Consider the following 12,224-nt stretch of genomic DNA (forward strand, 5'->3'; position numbering starts at 1 on the left):
CCTGACTAATTGACAAAGGGAACATGTTTCTGTTTTCTCAGTTTGCCTATTTCCATTTAGTTCAATTCAATTTACTGTAACCAAATTCCCTACGGTTTTCCTGGTCCATGTTTAATACAGTTAGGCTCTTTTGTTCTTGTTTAAAGACGTCACTGATTTGTTGTCTGTGAGGTTTGAGCTGTGTCTACACAGTACGAAGCTTAGTTACACGAGTACACAGTTATCTAAAATGTTGCTACTTGTACGACCTTGAAAGAGGAAAATCATATTTAGCAGAGAGACACATTTGAATAGACTCTGCTTGACCTCATTCATTTCTCATCAGGAAAGGCCCTGGTCATCCATTCAGGTTTGTGAAACTGAAACTTCAAGCTGGGCTTTTCTCCTCAAACACAGACGTCGGTATCTAAGTAGACTATCTAAATTCATTACACCAATCCCACAATGTGTTTGATATTTTCTCCCTAACGCTTTGTTCCTTCCAGCATCCCAGTTGCACAGCAGAATTTCCTGCACCGCATCTGCAATCTCCCTCACCTTGATGTTGTTAGACATGTTACCTTTGAAAGAATGAAAGAGCGTCTTTCTGCAGGAGAGGATGAAAGGGCGCTGACCTCCATCTTAGCAGCACGGAGAGACGATCTCACCGCAGGGCACCGCAGCTCTCTGATGCCTCCTGACAGCTCAGGACTTTCCTCAACTTTCAAGTTGTTATACAGTAGTCAAATAGCTCTGGGGGACAGAGAAACCATAATGGGAGAGGCTTGAGAGAGGGAATCTTATCTCCTTTTTCTCTTTTTAGCTTAACAAGTGCTGTGATCTAATTACCTGGGCAGAAACATCTGGAGATGTGAGAAGATTCTAGAAAGAGGACAAATATGCACTTGAAAATCAGAATGGAATAATCTCACCTCTTTGTTTTGACTTAGGATGTGTTCACACATGTAGTTTGGTTCTCTTGGTTCTTCTGGTTTTCTTGGTCTGGACTAAAGAAGGAAATTATATTTAGTAGGGATGCACCGATACCGCTTTTTCCAGTACTCGCCCGATGCCGATACTTTTATTTTTGGTACTTGCCGATACCAATACCGATGCCGATACCGATATTTTTATTGCATTTGTACATTTTTTAAATATTGGGTACAGAAACCAAAAGGGTATGTATAATGTTAGTTGGTTAACTTCATTTATCAAATAGATACAGTCAAACCAAAATTTATTCAGACACCTTCAACATTTCTCACATTATCACAGTTTATTCGCTATAGTTTAGAAAATGGTAATAAAATATGACAAGAACTCAGAGTTAAACTGTGTCAGAACAAATTCATCTTGATAATGCTAGATAATTCTGATAGAAAGGTATGTAATAGATTACAATCAACCAAAATAATTCAGACAGCTGTTAGTATGACAGTATTTACACAACTATGAATACTTAGTCGGGCGACCCTTAGCCTTAATGACAGCCTGTAGTCTCCTGGGCATGCTGTCTCAGCTATACAGGCGTTAATACTGAATGTTTAACATTATATTCATTGCATACATATACTTCGTAGTAGACATCCATAACTCCTTTCTGCTGTCAGTGTTTCTTTGTTTGAATATGGCGCTTATCACATGCTGTGTGGTATCGGCGTTTGGTATCGGGGCATTTTAACGAGTACGAGTACAGAAGCTCAGTATCGGGCAGTATCGGTATCGGTGCATCCCTAATATTTAGTACTGGTTCCCTTGGCATTCACACTGTAATTTTTAACAGCAAAACTTTTGATAACAAAACAAATGGAACGTAATGAAAATCGCAATCTAATTCGACAGCTTTCATGACATATATTTTGCAACTAAACTTATGTATGTGCATGTACACATATGATGGTATTTTAGCAGCTGATAAATCACAAACAATTTGTTACAAAATGAGTCAAAACAGCGCAAGGAACTCATCCATTTGAACACAAATGAAAATCTGCTGCAAGGAGATGGCGGTTCTGACACCTGTACTCATCTGTAATGAGAGACATGACAAACTCATATTGCTCATCATAACTCCGATGAGAAGAGAGTGTTTTTGGTTTGTTTAGATATGGTTGGTCAATGTTGCATTCATATTTCAGTCAAAAAAGTTCGTTTGGAAGTGGGCTGAGACCCACCTTCTCAGGGGGTCTTGGTACACTTGTTTGATGTACTAACAAAGCAATTGCACCAGAGTTTGATTTACCAAACATGCCAAGTGTGAACAACACACTCTTAAAATTAAAGGTTCCAAAAGGTGTATACAAGAGTATTGCAGCGATGCCGTAGTAAGAGAACCATCTTTGGGTCCCCCAAAAAACCTTTCAGTGAACAGTTCTTAAAAGAACCAATTTTTTCTTAGTGTGAAGAACGTTTTAAAAAATCTGAACAACTAACTTTTCCACTATAAAGAACCTGAAAAGCTTCTGTGAGTGTTAAAGTTTCTTCATGGGACTGAAGATGTCAATCATTTTTAGAGAGTGTAATAGCAGACTACCTGGATTATACGGAATAAACCGATCCGCAGCTGTTAATCGAATTCGTATACACGTACAAACACAGAGAAAGCAGAACGAAGAGGGGATTTGAAGCCTGTTAGATTGGCGATGTGAACACAGGCACAGACATGTCATGCTTAATTCTGGTCCAGGGATTTCCAATGGGGTTGACTCCGGCAGACTGGTGTTTCTCTTGATGGGACTTTAAACGAGACAGTCTTGTAAAGCAGAGATCATGATACGAACAGCTTCCGTATAAACAATCTTACATGCATGAAGACACACATTCATGTCCAGGCACACAGTGAAATGTGGGAACACACACACACACACACACACACACACACACACTACGGAGAGAGGCAGAGCGAGGGAGCAAGAGTAAGAGCATCCCTATTGGGTTGGTTATCAAAAGCCCCTCGTTCCCCAGAAATCCTCTCTGAGAAGTCAGCGAGGAGAGTCTGAAAGACAAAAATACAATTTTAAGCATAGCTGACAAAGAAAGCCACAAAACTCCAGTAAAAAATCACCAGAAAGCCTTAGCAGAGTACCACTGTCAATCCTACAGTTTGTTTTCAAATTTTTTTTTATTAAATATAGCCTATGTATTAGAAAATGAAAGAAATACAATAACATATAAAATTTCAACAACATATGAATAAAATAAATCTTTTCATTTCAGTTTTAAATTGCCAGTGATTTATTTATTAAAATAAATTGTGTAGATTTATTGAGATCTGGGCCCTGTTAAGAACAGAAGTTGATCCTGAGCTTTTCGTATCAGGATTCCTTTCATGTAGAGAGAACCATCATGGAAAGATAACATTGTTAGGCAGAGAAAATCCTTTTAGATATTTTTCTAAAACAAGACACAATCCCTTTCTTTCCCAGACAGAAAGCTCTTTGCTGGTTGTGTGTAGTATCTATCTGGTTCGTCGCCAGTCTGACTTTCTGTGAAGCAGACTAAAAACATACATTTACAAATAATTTTAATCCTTCATCAGTACTTAAAAAACACGGTCTGAGAGCATCACAATCAATGGTTCATATTTCCTATTCTTGCTTGGTAATCTTAGCTACGCTCTAAAAAATGCTGGGCTAAATATAACCCAGTGCTGGGTAAACTATGGACAAACCCAACTATTGGGTTGTTTTGACCCAGTCGTTGGGTTACTACCCAGAAGGTTGGGTTAAACATTTCACCCAACCGCTGAGTCAAAACAACCCAGTGCATATTTCACCCAGCGCTTGGTTGTATTTAACCCAGCATTTTTTAGAGAGTAGTTGACATAAGTACTGTTGTATGCAAGTAGTTTTGCATCTGATAAACGCAAATAGAATCCATTATAATTAAATATCCATTACACTAAAAAATGCTGGGTTAAAAAGGGACAAACCCAGCTATTGGGTTGTTTTGAGTCAAAGCAACCCAATAGCTGGGTTTGTCCCTTTTTAACCCAGTGCTGGGTTATATTTAACCCAGCATTTTTTAGTGTATAATCGCTGTCTACACCTGATGCACTGCATTGCGTAGCACTGACTGATGCCCCATTCTATATCTGACATATTTCCATATTTGCACTACTTCTGACAACTTGACAAATGACTAAAAGACTTACCACTGAGGTGATCTTTTTGGAGGTTTTGCTTTGACGTGTCCAGAGTAAACAGTATATCAATGGACATGCTTGGTGTATAAATATTTTTTTCACTTAATAACTGGAACAATTACTTGTATTGTGTCTGTTGCCTCTTTTGAGTTAATTATTGGGTGTATTTCTTTCCTTAAATATGTGGTTGTCATTAATGTTTGTTTATTGGATGTTACGGAATGCCTGGTTGAAAATCTTGTTTTAGCAAGGATTTTGCATGCTGCAAGATGTCATCTTTTTCTAAGACTACCAGCTCAGAGCTTGCTATCAATAACATATTTCTGACCAACAACATGTCAAAAAATGATGTCAACTCAACATTATTAAATGATGACTGTAACCCAATTTTATCAAGCAGATATGACAAAATGAATTTAAGGTTGTGAAGCAAGTCTAGATGTAATCCATTTAGGATTTTGTTTGTTTGTTTCTTTTTTCTTTCATGCTTTTCTCATTAAAATAAACAGTATGATTTCCTTAAATGTCTTTACACTGTACTCTGGCGCAGGAGACTTATGAAATCAGTATGACACATGCTGCTAATGTTCAGCAGTATAGAGTGTCTGCCAAATCACTTATCCAAAATTATGTTAGATTAGGTATGAGGTATTAGTTTAGACTAAGGCCTCCGTTATGGATTATCAGAGGTTGGGGTTTTATTAGAAACAGAAACTCATATCTCTTTGACCTTAGGTCAAATTCTTGTTGCAGTAGAGTTCAGCCACGTTTTGTATTTGCCCTTTAATCAAATAAAAATGGGTTTCAGGATGTTGTTGGAAAAGTGTGTGTTTTATTTTTTATTTATTTTTTTGCTTTTTCTCACCAAGGACCTTAAATAACTACAGGTGTTTTAGATGTTTTCAGTTATATAGTTGATACTTTGGCTAACTGTCATAATCTAGAGACTGATGATTGGATTTCACATGTTCCCCTCTTTGAGGGGTTGTGATCTTAATGCTTGTACTCCTGATGATCTCAGCAGAACCAGAATTTCTCGGTATGGTTCTCACTGATACAATCAGAGACTCTCATTGGCCAGAGAGAGAACGGAAAGAGGCTTCTTCTGGGAAAAGCTGACAGTTACAGGTGGGTTTTGTTGACTCTCTCTCTGACCTTCTTCCTGTTCTCTCGTTGTCTTATGGGAAATTGTTCATATCCGTTGGAGAAAACCAACCCTCGCAAAACTCTGTGGGTCATGCATGATGCATAGCCAAAAATACAGAATATGAAGTTCCTTTAATTCATTTTTGCTCATGTTTGTCATCACGCCATTTTAGAGAAAACCTAACAGCTAAACAAAATAACAGTGAGTTTGAGAGTAATACATAGTGAAGCTTACACATTCTCAGTGGTATTGTATGCGTGACTGTGCTTTCCATAATACATTTGCAAGCCAAGTGAAGTCAAAATAACACATTCTGACCGTAAAATATTCGTAAGTTCCAGTATGCATCTGTGACTCTAGAACACATCTGTGACTCTAGAGTGAATGTAGTACACAGGTTTTGGATAAGGATATATTCCCATGGTATAGCTGCCAAAGCTAAGCAGTTATGCTGGAAAAACCACTGGAAAAGTTCAGAACGAATACGTAAGTCTCATGAGCAAACCAGAAACTAAATCAGAGTTAGTCTCCAACAATATAATCATTGCAAACTCTCTCCGGAAGGCAAAAGATGAATACCGCAGGTATAAAACCAATCCCTCATATTTTACTGGTCCTTTAGGGAGATTTGAATATAGAAACAACCAAAATATGGACTGAATACATAAAAAATGTAAACACTAAAAGTGACAAGAAGATCCTTTGTGCATGCTGCACCTAACTGTAGTAATTTCCTCTTGTAGAGGAAGCATGTAGGTGTTCCACATGCGTCTGTTGCATGTGACTGTCAGCTACATCAGTTTGGGTGTTCAGAGGAAATCCTAGTGACAGTGCCCTAGATGGGAAATTACACTTCACCCTTTACTGATACTCTTGTATCCTGTTCAACACCAAAGCAAACAGAAGCACCAAATACACCAAATACATCTCTCCAACTGTCTATACATAAGTATTAATTATTTATGAGTAACAAAAAGTTGCCGTTTGAAAAAAAGTTGCAAAAATCACTGTTGCTGCGGGTTGAAGCGACCCCAATAACGTGTATTTTAGCCCCCGGAACGCAATTTTTTACCGGGGGACCACCTCGAAACGCGGTTAGTTTGGGCTAGTTTTGAGTAACAATTGGCAACCAGGCAACCCTTTCTGTCAAGCAGGTAATGTTATTATTGCTAACATAGCGACTCATCGAAAAATACATTGGCATCATCTGTATTAAAGAGAAAATAATCACTTCATCCGATGTTTAAGTGAATAAAATAGCCTTGACAGCCTTGGAGTTCCACAACTATTGACTTTGTTCTCTCTCACTGGACTTGTGTGTGTGTAGGTGATGTAAAAGAGGAAAGCAGACATTTGGACCAAAGCACTGTGAGGCAAGGGAGGGGGAGACTCAAAATGTTTCTAAACTTAAAATGCATTTTTGCCCCGTTTGCGTTGTTTTACTACTTATACAATTATTTAAAGTATAAAACATTGTTATTTGCAATACACAGTGTGGTTTTTAATCCTATTGTTAGGGGGGACAACCTTCAGATGGGGGTCAAAAAGCTAAGGTGACTGAGTCAAGGGAAAAAAAATCAGTGATGAAGGATTGGAGAGAAACCTTGACAGTCTCTGAACTCATCAGTGGAAGCCCATCCTCTGCCAAAAGGTAATATCCAGTGGCAATAATATATGGCTCTAAGGTCATACATGTCATGGTTAGTTAATATAAGCAGGCCTAGTGGACTCAAATCAAAGGTTACACACCTCACCGTCACAGAAAATAAATTTCAGAGTTTATTCCAAAATGTGGTAACTGACATAATTCAGTCATTTTAAATGTGTAACAAACATGCAAAAATAATTTGGTCTGAAGACTTGAAACAAATGCCTTTTGTGAAAACTGATTTTTCATTAAGATTTGCTGCATTGTCAACGACTGCAAAACTAGATCTGTGTCACTGCCGGAATGACCTCTCATTTCCACAGAGCTGCCTGCATTCCCTAAACCCCTTCACCCAGATAGCTGCATACCACGGTTGGCCGTCCCAAATCATTTTCTCCTTGTGAAAGCAAACAAGACCGATCGATTCATCCTCCCAGCAGGTAGAGGAGCCCTGCAGCACGCCTGTCAGTAAGATCGTGAGCATCTACAAGAGTGAGGGATTGAATAGGCTGTGTGAGACGTGTAGGCTTATGAGTGACTTGGGGAGGTGAAGGGTCTTGGGTTCCATTGGAGAACAGGGTGACTGACCCCCACACAAAGGGCCAAACAGAGACATGGGGTTTGTTTTGCAAGCAGACACACACACATACACACGTAAGAGAGGAATTTGAAAATGCCCTGATGTGAATGCTGTCTTTAATCCTTTTTCCTGGTCACCCTACTTCTTTCGTTGTGGGCCACCGTGGCTGGACTCTCAGGAATCTCAAGAATTCCCAGAGCACTTTTTACCCTATTCCTGCATGGAGACATTGGGCACAATGACAGCACTGCCCTGTCTGTGTACAGGGTCAGATCCCCCTCAGTGTCTTTCTCTCTCTATCTGCCACCTCTTTCCGCTCTCTTACCCCTCAACTGTGATGTGCCAAAAACCTGTTAGCTTGTGCTGGATATTGTAACAACATACAGAAAATAGCAAAATCACTGATATGGAGGGACAGTGATTACAGTATCAGATGCAAATGTAAGAATGTAACCAAATATTTAATAATGAGGGGGACAAAAGATAAAATGTTAGAAACTAATGAAGATGAGTCCCTCTCATATTTTTAACATCTCTCAAAAGTGCTAGACTGACTAAAGTAAAATACAAGCAGTTTTGTTATTGTTAATTGAAACTAACACTGTTATTATTTGTTTTTGGTAAAAGAAATAAAGTTGAAATACAATAAAATATAGATATTAAATAAAAAAACTTAGAACTAGTGCCATGGCAATTAACTGAACTAAAGTTGAAGTACTAAAATTACTAAAACTGAAATAAAAATAAATGAAAACTATTAAAATTAAACTAAATCAAAATGAAAATATAAAAATGAAAGCTAATTCAAAATATTAATTAATACAATGATAGCATATAAATAATACTAAATTAACATATAATTCAAGGGTTAGATTGATAAAAATTTTCAAATACAAATTGTAGACAACATTTTCCTACCTTTAATTAAAAAAAAAAATAATAATAAATACAGAAGCTAAGCTTTTCAAAAGCAAAACCCAACCTGATTTATCTTTGTATCTTTTACATCAGATGTAGCATGATGAAGTAATAATTTCTTCCATTTTTGTCCTAAAGAGCCAGGACACATTTTGTTGGTTGCTTGGTTTCTATTTCTGCGTCGTTGCACTGAGTTCCGATCAACATGTACATTAAACATAACCTATCCGCTAATTGGACGAGATTGCATCACACCGCAGTTTCACGTTCACTGTGTACAGACAATTGCTGGAATCACACCAACACAGCTATACTGTGAGATGCACATCTGTTGTTTATAGTGATTTTTTCCCCCAGCTCAATCCATAAGGCTCATGTAAAGCTACATTTAACACCAACATATAATCACAGTCAGAGGTAAAAACCCCAATAATGCAGCTTTGTCAGGCTGTTTTCAGAACAGTCCAAAGCAGTGTTATAATAGAAACGACACAGAATTAATATCGACATAATTTCAGACCAAAATTACTGGCTAAATGTTAAAATGGTAATCTTTTCCGAGTTCTATTCATTTCAACATATCTGCCCTTAGAAGATAAGACTATTATCGCCAGAGTGTCAGAGCCGCTGACAGAAACCTGCACTGTTTCACATCAGAGAGAATTAAATATGAGGCCTCACCCAGACTAGGAGGTTTATTATAACCCATGCAACCTGACACCAAGGGTAATAACTCTAAGTTAATAGGACTCAGTATTGGGAACTTCATGTACTAGCTTATAATTAATGATCCCCTCTTTGTAAGATTAACTAAGAGGCCTGGTTTATTAACTGGATGACAATCCCTCTTTCAGTGCCTCAATCAGGCAGCGGGGGCTCTGTGCAGTTGAGTGCTGGCAGGGAGCTGGTTAACACTGACACGGCTGCCTGGTTTTAATAGGGAGGTAGTGGAGAGAGGGCGAGGTACAGCACACAGCACAGCCGACACCTGCAAACACTTGACTGGACTCGTACAGAGAGGCAGCGCGTCTGACTCTGGAATACTAACGGATTTGTTCCTCATGATATTGTGAAAGATGACAGTGCGACTGGAATTGGGAAAGTTTTTCTGAGCTCCGCGTTACTTCTCAAAGGGTAACCGGTTAATGAACACAAGATAGTAGCCTACTTTAACTGCGCCGACTGGAAACTTTGGCAACTGAGAAAGAACGAAGAAACAACCTACAAGCCTACAAACAAATGGACATTGACGCGTTTAGGTGTGTTTTGTGACTGTTGTGTTCGCATCGGACAGCTGCGTGCCACGGAATGTAACATCTTCCATCTTAAGTTACCTGGACAAGAAGTAAGTGGCTCTTTAGAGAAAGAAACATGTTTGAAACATTAAGCAGTATGTTTGTTTGCTACGGGTTTTTTTGATTTGCTCATCTTTGAGTTCTTTGTTTACATTCTCCTGTCACCTACAGGCTGTCTCAAACAGTGAGGTGCCTGAGGTGCCTGCTTATGGGTTGGGAAGCATTTTGGGGCATCATCACGCGTATATGATACCCAAAAATGCAGAAAATGCAGCAAATGCATATACTGTAAATATAAAAAGCTATGAAACGTTCTAGAGAACCTATAGGAACCCACTGAAAAGGGTCAGATTACTGAGGAATTTACAAAATGAATGGGACCTATAAGTTTTGAAGTGCCACCAGTATCTCATTTTTACATATAATGTTTTTACCAAGTCTTATTTTGGTGGGCTGCTTACAGCCATTGTCTCAGGGTCAGTGGTCCACAAGGTCCTGCGTCTTCATAGATGCCATGAGGTTCCCATATCAGCCTTCATTGTCCACTTTACACCCACATGACAAGTTGCTCAGGAATGATCAGTTTTCTGTTAAAACAATCTCAGCAGGCAACTTTAGAGGACTATGAGGTGACATTTCGAAATGCACATTATATGTTCACCGGACCAATTTATTATTCATTCACAGCCCCAACTGAAAAAATAATGAATTATAAATCTGAAGTTAAAGGCATAACAGATCAGAAATAATGTCAGATATATAATTTGTAGGTTTCTAACCCTAAACTTTACAAATGCAGAATAAGAGAGGGCATTAATTATGTACTATTTCTAATAGTACTATTTTTAATCTAGCTCAGAGGAGAAGTTTTATTGCAGTTGGTACACAGTTCAAGACACATCAGGCATTATAAAAGAGGCTAAAACTGTTGAATGTGTGGTTTATTTGGTCCTTTAATCAGTCCATTTATTGATTTGTAAAGTGAACTTTGTCTGAAATACTGCCCTGGCTGTACAACATTTGGTGGTTTCTGGTATCAAACAGCGATGCTTGATGTGTGGGACACTCAAAATCCTGCACAAAACATGAAAAGGCTCTTAATGGTTATGATTTTAAGGCTGTTTCGAAATTCACGTCCTGTGCTTGTAGCGGTTGAAATATAAAAAATGCATTTCATTAGCATCCTTGCTCAGTGAACTTGAGGATGTTTTTTGATGCTAAGCCAGAGAAAATGAATAAGGAATTGATTAGTAACTCAGTTTATGTGCTCATGGGTGTAAATACTGGTTAGAATCCTTTAATGCACCACATGAAGGTATTTACGTAATTCTCTGTTCGTTACCTTGATCCCTTACTAAATGCCTCTTCTATGTTGTTCCTCTGGCTGATATGCTGATTTTTTTTAATATGTTGCTCTAAAAGCTTCTGGGTTCCTCATGATATTGTGAAAGATGACAGTGCGACTGGAATTGGGAAAGTTTTTCTGAGCTCCGCGTTACTTCTCAAAGGGTAACCGGTTAATGAACACAAGATAGTAGCCTACTTTAACTGCGCCGACTGGAAACTTTGGCAACTGAGAAAGAACGAAGAAACAACCTACAAGCCTACAAACAAATGGACATTGACGCGTTTAGGTGTGTTTTGTGACTGTTTTGTTCGCATCGGACAGCTGCGTGCCACGGAATGTAACATCTTCCATCTTAAGTTACCTGGACAAGAAGTAAGTGGCTCTTTAGAGAAAGAAACATGTTTGAAACATTAAGCAGTATGTTTGTTTGCTACGGGTTTTTTTGATTTGCTCATCTTTGAGTTCTTTGTTTACATTCTCCTGTCACCTACAGGCTGTCTCAAACAGTGAGGTGCCTGACGAGAGCACTTATGGGTTGGGAAGCATTTTGGGGCATCATCACGCGTATATGATACCCAAAAATGCAGCTGACACGGAAAATGCATATACTGTAAATATAAAAAGCTATGAAACGTTCTAGAGAACCTATAGGAACCCACTGAAAAGGGTCAGATTACTGAGGAATTTACAAAATGAATGGGACCTATAAGTTTTGAAGTGCCTCAAGTATATTTTTTTACATACATACATACATGCATACACACACACACACACACACACACACACACACACACACACACACAAATGCTATTTGTGGATTACTTGGATATGGATGTAAACTTATGCAATGTAAAAACAAAAAAATATATATAAAACATTTTAAGCAATTTAATAATTGTGTGGTTTGGTTATTTGGATTTAATGCTGTATTTTTATGTATTTATTTATTTAAATTTTACATATTGGACTCGATTTACTTAGTCTGAATGGGCTAGTTTATTTACACTTCTCTTTCTCCATAGATTTGACATTCCATTTTCCATTTCCATTTGACACAATTTTATGTGTTTATAAGCTGCTGAACTGAGAAGACAAACACAGAAGAGATGAATAACTCTACAGTGAAATTCACCTCACCTGAAACATCTACAAACTTCACAACTAA

At 38.1% G+C, this 12,224-nt stretch overlaps 1 protein-coding gene across 1 annotated transcript in view; it reads left to right on the forward strand.

Moving 5' to 3' along the window:
• Nucleotides 1–11,148: 11,148 nt before the first annotated feature.
• Nucleotides 11,149–12,224, forward strand: part of LOC107667995 (semaphorin-3F-like) — a 43,087-nt gene continuing 42,011 nt past the window's right edge. Inside the window, exon 1 of the mRNA XM_016459726.1 lies at nt 11,149–11,431. The gene's annotated coding sequence lies outside the window, so the exon portion shown is untranslated. The remainder of the gene's footprint in view (nt 11,432–12,224) is intronic.

The sequence above is a fragment of the Sinocyclocheilus anshuiensis genome, unplaced genomic scaffold, assembly GCF_001515605.1.
Source record: "Sinocyclocheilus anshuiensis isolate Anshui unplaced genomic scaffold, SAMN03320099.WGS_v1.1 scaffold1024, whole genome shotgun sequence".
Classification (NCBI taxonomy): Eukaryota; Metazoa; Chordata; class Actinopteri; order Cypriniformes; family Cyprinidae; genus Sinocyclocheilus; species Sinocyclocheilus anshuiensis.